Raw genomic sequence first — 8,289 nt, 5'->3', positions numbered from 1 at the left:
CCCACCATGTTCTGCCTACGGCTATGACTTCTCTGTGACATTTGATATAATTGTACTATTATACCCACGTACGGTATGTCTCAGTTTCGGTCATCCTTCTACCTCAGAAATTTCTGATAATTCCCCGTCAATTATAGCAGCTGCTGGAGAATCTAATAAAGAGAAGCTAATTTTCTTCGTCCCATATCCAGGAAACAATCTTTGATTCCGAAATTGTGTCTGTGGTTGAAGGAGACGTGTGGTACACTGAATAGTATGTGAACCAAAGACGTGTACTCTTAAACCGCGTACTGTAAAGCTGCAACCTATTTCGTGTCAATAAAACGTCGCTGCGAACCATGCGTTCACTGACCGTGTCTTTACGACCAAAATGAAGGCCAAAAACAACAGTTTTGCTATAGTCTCCTACACACTGCACCTCCCCACCACATTTCACCCCCCCCCTTTTTTCCCCTTAGTTAGTCTCAAATGGTGTTGTCCATTGTAAGTCGGAAATGCGTCAGCGTGCACGGTCTAAGATCTTATAAAAACCACAAGTCTATGATCTGAACAATGTCGTGTCTTTTGTCACGTTCCCCCTGTTGGTGTTACCCGATCTCTCAAAGGTGGCTTCCATTTCTTTCGCTGATTAGTTTCCATCACCGGCAGCAGCTAGAGTTTTGGGTCATTATCTCTGGCGCGATAGTTCTTATTATTTTTCTAGGTTCCTCTTTTATAATTGAAGACTGGCATTTTTTAAGATTCGAAATACAGTTAACTCTCACACGTCGTAGGTCTCTTCCCTATTTCTTGGCAGCTAGTTTAGTTGAAAATAAACTTACTATACTATTTTTTAAATTAGAAAATAGATAGAAGATTTCAAGAATCAAGCTTACATTCTGAAAAAAAAATTAAAATTTCAAATCAGGAGAATATAGTTGTAACGCAAAAGAAACAGATAGGTTATCATGATAAATGGGGAAAACAAGAAAAATGTATTTTAAAGAACAAAAAACAAAACAAAACCCCCTTCCCCCAAAAACCAAAACCCCAAGGACGCAGCACATAGCCAGTAGACGTACCCACTTCAAAGAGTTACAACAATAACTAACAGACTTGCCTCTTCGAGGATAGATATTGGTACCAAATAGAAATCAATGGAAATACATGCATGTCTTTTTAAAGCAATGTATGGATGCCAAATTCTTTAGTGCTAACGCATACAATAGATATTTCAATCATAGGACATGCATTTGCATCGTAAATGATGGTTTGAAAATACGTTTTATCCAGTTTGGAAGGATTTGAACATCTGTCGTCACGTGGTAGTTTCCATTTCTTAAAAATGGAGTTTTATTACCAGTTTTGTCTCGTCTACTCTAAGCATGTAGATAGACATTTAAATATTATTGTCAATATGTTATACCCCCCATCCCTTTTACTTCAAATCACCACAATTTAAATCGTATAGGAGGCGGGCTGTTTGCCCTTGCCGTTTTTGAGCAAACCCAGGATGAAAGGGATGTCATGTACCAGTAAACCAACGGAGATACTTGAGTTCAATAAAGTTCCACTCAGGAATCAAACTCACGTCTTATGCGTGCGATAGCAGAGCACCTAACAGCTACACCAAACACGCCTGCATCGATGGATCAAAGTCATAAAAACAAAAGAGACGACAATAATAAATAGCATTTGTATAGCGCAAATACCTGCTCAGCGGCAAGGTCTATGCGCTTCAAAATTTATACTATTACCCCAGCAAACCCGAGAGCATTCTGAAACAAATTCAACTTCCTGGAAAGCATACAGTGCAGGCAGCAATTTGTAGGCGCTAAAACACCAACATAGGCGTGAGACTACGCTGTTAACATTTTAAAACAAATTATCTTTTAAAATTCTTCTAGTGTCAGCTCCTTTACGCTGTAGTCACTAAAGAGGCTCTGTCTTATCCTTGACTGAATAAATCATCGAGTTCTCAAGTCCCAGGATATTTCTACTGTTGTCGTCATTTTAGTATAGCGTTAGTCGATTTCTGCTCCAAGAGCTCCAGAAAACGGACATTTAAAGTCAGTATTCATGATACATACATACATACATACATACATACATACATACATACATACATACATACATACATACATACATACATACATACATACATACATACATACATACATACATACATACATACATACATACATACATACATACATACATACATACGTACGTACATACATACATACATACATACATACATACATACATACATACATACATACATACATACATACGTACATACATACATACATACATACATATATTTATATATATATATATATATATATATATATATATATATATATATATATATATATATATATATATATATATATATATATTTCTGTTGACGTTGAGTGTCATGCCAACAGCAGAAATGTGAGGAGCAAGCTATTGGCGTGAATTATTTTTTAAAAACTGATGTTGAATTAATCCTACCATCTGTCTTGGTTGACAATGATCAAGTGTTATTGCGGCTTTTAATTTAAAAAACAAACCAAAAACGTTATCTTAAAATAGGCCAAGAATATCTTTAAAATCCTCCAGGAGGTCGGATAAAAAGTTCGGTTTTTAACTGTCCATGCTGGCAACACTAATTGAAGCACCAACGTTATTTTTTTTTAAAATGACCTTCTTTTTATACTGAATAGTTTTACTCACGTGAAAGTAAAAGCATGAAGACTCAGATGACTATATTTTTTATTCACTCAAAAAGTTTTACCTTTCTTTTGATCTCTGGTATATTTCCAAGGGTGGGATTACGTCACAATACATGTCACTACACCGGTGATCCCCACCACCCATCACAATTACCAGATCGCCCAAGAGTGGACGATACCACCTAGGTTAGCAAGCACTTGTATAATGTACCATTTAACCACTGCTCAGGTTACCTCGGCTTACCCGGCCGCACGAGGCACGAACCCGGCCCTATCCAACCAGAAAACCCCCCATCGAAACTCTGCTAAGTATCGGTCAAACATTGCCATCATATTAGATTCAAACTGAATTCTGTTGCGTGCCATGCGAAGAATCATAGTATTCTACCACAAACGCTAGTGTGCCAAAGCCTGAAACAATACCGTACATGTACACACTTACCTAACCCAAACGGAATCACCTGTATGTAGATTTAAAACAGCAATAAAAATCAACAATTCAATTGAACTTTCAGCAGTGATAACTTTTTGCAATTCAAAGAAACGAGTTACGTAACCCGCTTGCTAATGGGGAAATGATATTATGTTTATGTCTTGATCTATATATGCTTGCCTTCAAGGCTCACTCTCTTTCATTTATACACTCTACAATTAGACGATGGTTTGAGCGGAAAAAGACAAACTACATACTCTTTCCTTCTGGAAGATTTCCAAAAGAAAGAAAAATAATAAAAAATCAAACAAACAACAAAACAATTCCACCCCTAACCCCATGCACACCAAGAAGGCAATGGCCTCCTGGAACATGGACTGTTTTGTTATGCTATCACGAGAAATAAATGATAAAAGTGTATGAATTAACAAAGCAGACAGACACACCGTTTGACTGATAGCATGGATGTACGGCCGATTTGGCTCTCGGATTTGGCCTGTAGAAGTTACGTAAGGTACACACTTATTCTACTGCGTTTGTTAGCTGGTCTATTTTTTAGGGTTAGTCGGTAGATTCCGCTTCTTAAATGATCTAAAATTGTAACGGTTGTCGCCTTAAACTTTTACAATACTAATACTAATGTTTTCTGTCTGATTCAGGGAAAATTCACTACCTTAGAATTGCAAAGTTTTATCTGACATTTTTGGCCGTTTTGAGTTACTGAAACCAAGATGACAAAATCAAATTAAGCTCTGTTGGCTCTATCAAAACCTTGAGATTGGTCGAGGTCGTAATCAAGATATTCAAAGAATTGTATTCGAAGAAGCTTGACGTCTTGTAAAATTCAAAATTTTTAACGTCAAATTTCTCAAAACTAAGTACTGAGCAGATAGATCTTTATAATTTTAAGGTAGCCGAAATATTTAGGATGTCGATCCAAGTTAAGAAAATTGATACAAAAGAATTGATTGAGCTGAAACAAGGAACGGAGAGAGAAAGCACTGTGAAAACTGCGCTCCCCCAATTCTCACAAAACAAACAAACACACACACACCAGAGGAACAACATTTACAGTTTAGAAGAAGCTGGCGTTTTACACTTCCTCAGAATAAAAATAAAAAGAAGAAAGAGAGACAGATTCTAAAACTCAAAGGAACCATAGTAAGAAGACAGCTGTATTCGCCCCTAAAGGAGGAAAGATGTAGGGGGGAAAAAGAGGGGGGGGGGGCAAAGATGCATGAGTTGGTCGCTCGTGTCTGCAAGTATTCTTACGTCATTCATCATTCACGGGTCCGCTGGGGCGGCCCACTGAAGCCTGTAATTGTATTTTGACAAGGCTCACGTGGAAACGACATTATCTGTTCGCCCTGCTCGCCTCGGCGCTGAAAGACTGTGTGGCCTTCGGAAGGTGAGACAGAAGCTGATTGCTTGCTGTGTACTCACTCGGACCAACCTGCGGGCCTTGGGACGGTGAGCTTGGTCCAGCCGTATGAGTCGGTGTACAGTTGCCCGAAGTATGGTTAGTTTGTAGACTTTGATAATAATAATAATAATAATTTAAATAATAATCATTATAGTAATAACAATCATCATCATCATCATCATCATCATCATCATCATCATCATCATCATCATCATTATCATCATCATTTTCATGACAATAGTAACAGTAATAATAATATGGTATTTATATAGTGCTTAACCCTGGTTAAAATACACAGACTTTGAACGCTTTACAATGTTATAGTAATAATAATATGGTATTTATATAGCGCTTAACCTAGATTATAGCACACAGAATTTAACGCTTTACAATACAACAGTAACATATAAGCTGTACATTGTGTTGTGACCAAAAGAAAATCTTTCTCTAAACATTTATCTCATTAAATTAAAAACACAAATTAATTTAGCTGACATTCGAATGAACTAAAGAATTCATTTGATATCTCTTAAACTACGGAGCAAAGGTCTTGGGGTCTTGGTATTCAAATGCCTTTTCATCTATTGTTTTAAGTTTCATAGATGTTGAAAGATAACTTTTTTGTCAGCTGATAACCTTAACCTGCAAGTAAGAACGTACAATTTAAACAGATTTGCTATTATGATGGCTTAATATCATTCAACCATTTAGGACATAGAGTAGCCAATAATGATAATCATACATGAAATAATAATAATAATAATAATAATAATAATAATAATAATAATAATAATAATAATAATCTGGTATCTCCTTGACCATGTTTACTTTGTCATAATTCTTTTCTCAACAGAGAACCAGTGAAGTGTCCATAAAAGAGGTGAAGATGAGTCTCGCTTTCTTTTCTGTAAAACTAAACGTATGACAGTAAGAATCACCACAAAGTAGTAGGAACACATGATGAAGGCTGCCTGTTGACGTGACCACAACTAACTCACATTTAATGGCTACAGACAGCCGTTGTTATCAGTTTTACAACTTTAAAGTCAGTTCGATTGTTATCTATTTATTTATCTATTTCCCGTGTTAAAGGATCGTAGCTGGGAATGAACTTCCCGATCGTTTAGTAAAAATCGAACAAGACCAAGTGAGACAATACGATTTTTGTCGTCGCTTAATTGACCTATGCACACAATAGCATATCATTCCACACTATTTCTTGTGCTTGGAATAGGACTGGTAAAAATTGTACTTCATTCTTACTAGAACTGTTCCTCAATCCATTTTTAAACTAGGAGTTGCCAATCTGAGTTTCCACTAGGTCTGACTCTAACCCGATGACTTAGATGAAACGATCAGATAGGTGTGCACTCACCTTAATAATCTGTATGGTTCGTTAGTTCGGCTAACAGGAATTGCGAATGCCGTCCAAATTTCTAGCGGCCTGCAGATACAAATAAAAAATCTGTCAAAACGAACAAGGCATTATATAAGCCCTGTTAGGTTATGCAACTGGCAACAGCCGTCTGCCCCGTTTCCCGCGATGTTGGAAGACTGTGCCCTAGGGGAGGGGAGAGAGAAGCTGACTGCTTGTTATGTACTCACTTGTACCCAACCCGCCGCCATTGAGATGGCTTAAGATTTCTTTATTGAGTGCAGTGTGTATCATCATGAATATTGACGTTCTGTTCAGATTTTACGACAAACAAATCTGAAATATAAAACATTATCTTCTACTGTCTACCTCATTCCGTGTCATACGGGTTTAGTAGTTGGTATGGCTTTTTAATCAGTCCCAGCAGTCTGGTACCGATCATGTGATTGTATACATCTGTTATCTCCTTGATCATGTTTACTTTGTCGATTCCGAAGGCGTTGATCTCAAGTTATGTCAAAGCATCAACCAGCTACAAGATACAAACACAAAATCACTCCAAACAAACATGACAAGGTACTGGAATTGTACGTAATGCATTGAGAATAATCGTTTTAGATCCTCCGAATATTTTGAATAGTATGTAATACATTGATAAACCAGCTAGATCTTGAACTACCGTGCGTCTATAATATTTGTATAAGACTTAGAAGCGTGTCCTTCGCATAATCGGTAGACTTACCGATTGCGAGAATGGCAATTCTTCAAATCATTAAATGAGGCGTTCTTGAACAGTGGTTGTTATGGAGAGACTTCTTAGCTTATTACACGTCCTAGTGAGGGATGAATGTAAGGTCCCGAGTATCTACCTCTTAAATATGTATAGGTTTGAAACTGACGTTAACCTTATTCCATACTATAGCGTAACGAACATGCCGAAAGTGGAATGGACAATTGGGTCTGTGAGTCCACTATTTCTCGTCCTCAAAGGGACAGGATGAGAGCAACAACAACAACAAAATAGAAAAAAAAATACTCTCATCGGCATCGCCCTCCCAGTCTTAAAGTCTGGAAGGAAGGGGGAAAAAAAGTAAAAGAGAACAAGTCAAAAAAAAAAACATGATGAGGAGGTAACCCTTACGAAACGAACAATTAATATAAATGGTCGCTTATAAAGAAAAGCTAATCCAGATTTTCAGGGGTTTCCAAAAATCTTGACCAACACCAAAGTGGGCCTTGCCCTACCTATAGGAGAAGTCTGGTTTCATTGGTATGTATTTTTGTCTGGTTTTAGAGAAAACTCTCCTTGTCTTTTTAAAGAAACTGAATTAGGGTTCAAAAACTTTACCTTCGATATTCTCAAAACAGCATTTTTCGGAAAAGATCCTTTTGTGTTTAAAAGAGACCAAATACATTCCAAATAAGACTTCCTTGAACATCTGAAAACTTTTAAAAAATTAATTATAAAAGCCGAAAAACCCACAAAAAGCTTAGAACAGAGACCAATAAAAACTCACCAGCTCAGGAGAACCCAAACGTCTGTGTGCGCTGGGGGCCGGCTTAATTGAGCGATGATATCTTCGCTGATCCAAAAAGTTCTCACCTCATTGTGGACAGTACTCACTCAGGCACGACATGCACGCGCCTCCACTCACGCCCACAGACCCTGGCTGTACAATCACTCTCCCATGCGTAAAATGACACTGCTTTCCAATGCACGGTTGGATCTTATCTCCTAAGCATCGGTGCTTTCCCCTTCGTGCCTGCTATGATATTTTGTCAAGATCGTTGGGGTTTTTTTTCGTGCATCCATTTTTTTTTTTGTGGGGGGGGGGGTGGAGATGGGACGTTGATTAACAGCTTACATGGTGAGAAATGGATCACAGTGAGTGACATCAAACTGGAAATAAATTCACAAGTAAAGGGGGAGAAAGCGATCGGATCCATGTGGATTTCCATTAATTAAAAGAAAAAATGCTGCAGCCGGAATTGGTTGGAGAGAAATAAAACGTAAAAAACAAACGAACGAACAAACAAACAGGCAGACAAACAAACACCTTTTTCTTGTATTAAATAGGCTCGAGGGTTTTCTTGTCATACTGAAGCTGACACATGGAAACCTTCAATGTATGTGTGTGTGTATATACAGTGAAAACCATATATAACAGGCCAGGTAATAACAGGGATCCGGTAATAACAGGGATTTTTTAAATCCCCAATTTTTTTTACTCTTTGTCTCTATTAAAAGTTATCGGCAATAACAGGGCCTCCTCAGAGCCCAACCGGTTATAGCAGGGACAAAGGCTCGTTAACAATGTGCAAAAAGTAAAAAAAAAAAAAAGAGAGAGAGAGAGAGAGA

This window comes from Aplysia californica, unplaced genomic scaffold, assembly GCF_000002075.1.
Source record: "Aplysia californica isolate F4 #8 unplaced genomic scaffold, AplCal3.0 scaffold00152, whole genome shotgun sequence".
Taxonomy (NCBI): Eukaryota; Metazoa; Mollusca; class Gastropoda; order Aplysiida; family Aplysiidae; genus Aplysia; species Aplysia californica.
This window is presented reverse-complemented; position numbering follows the sequence as displayed.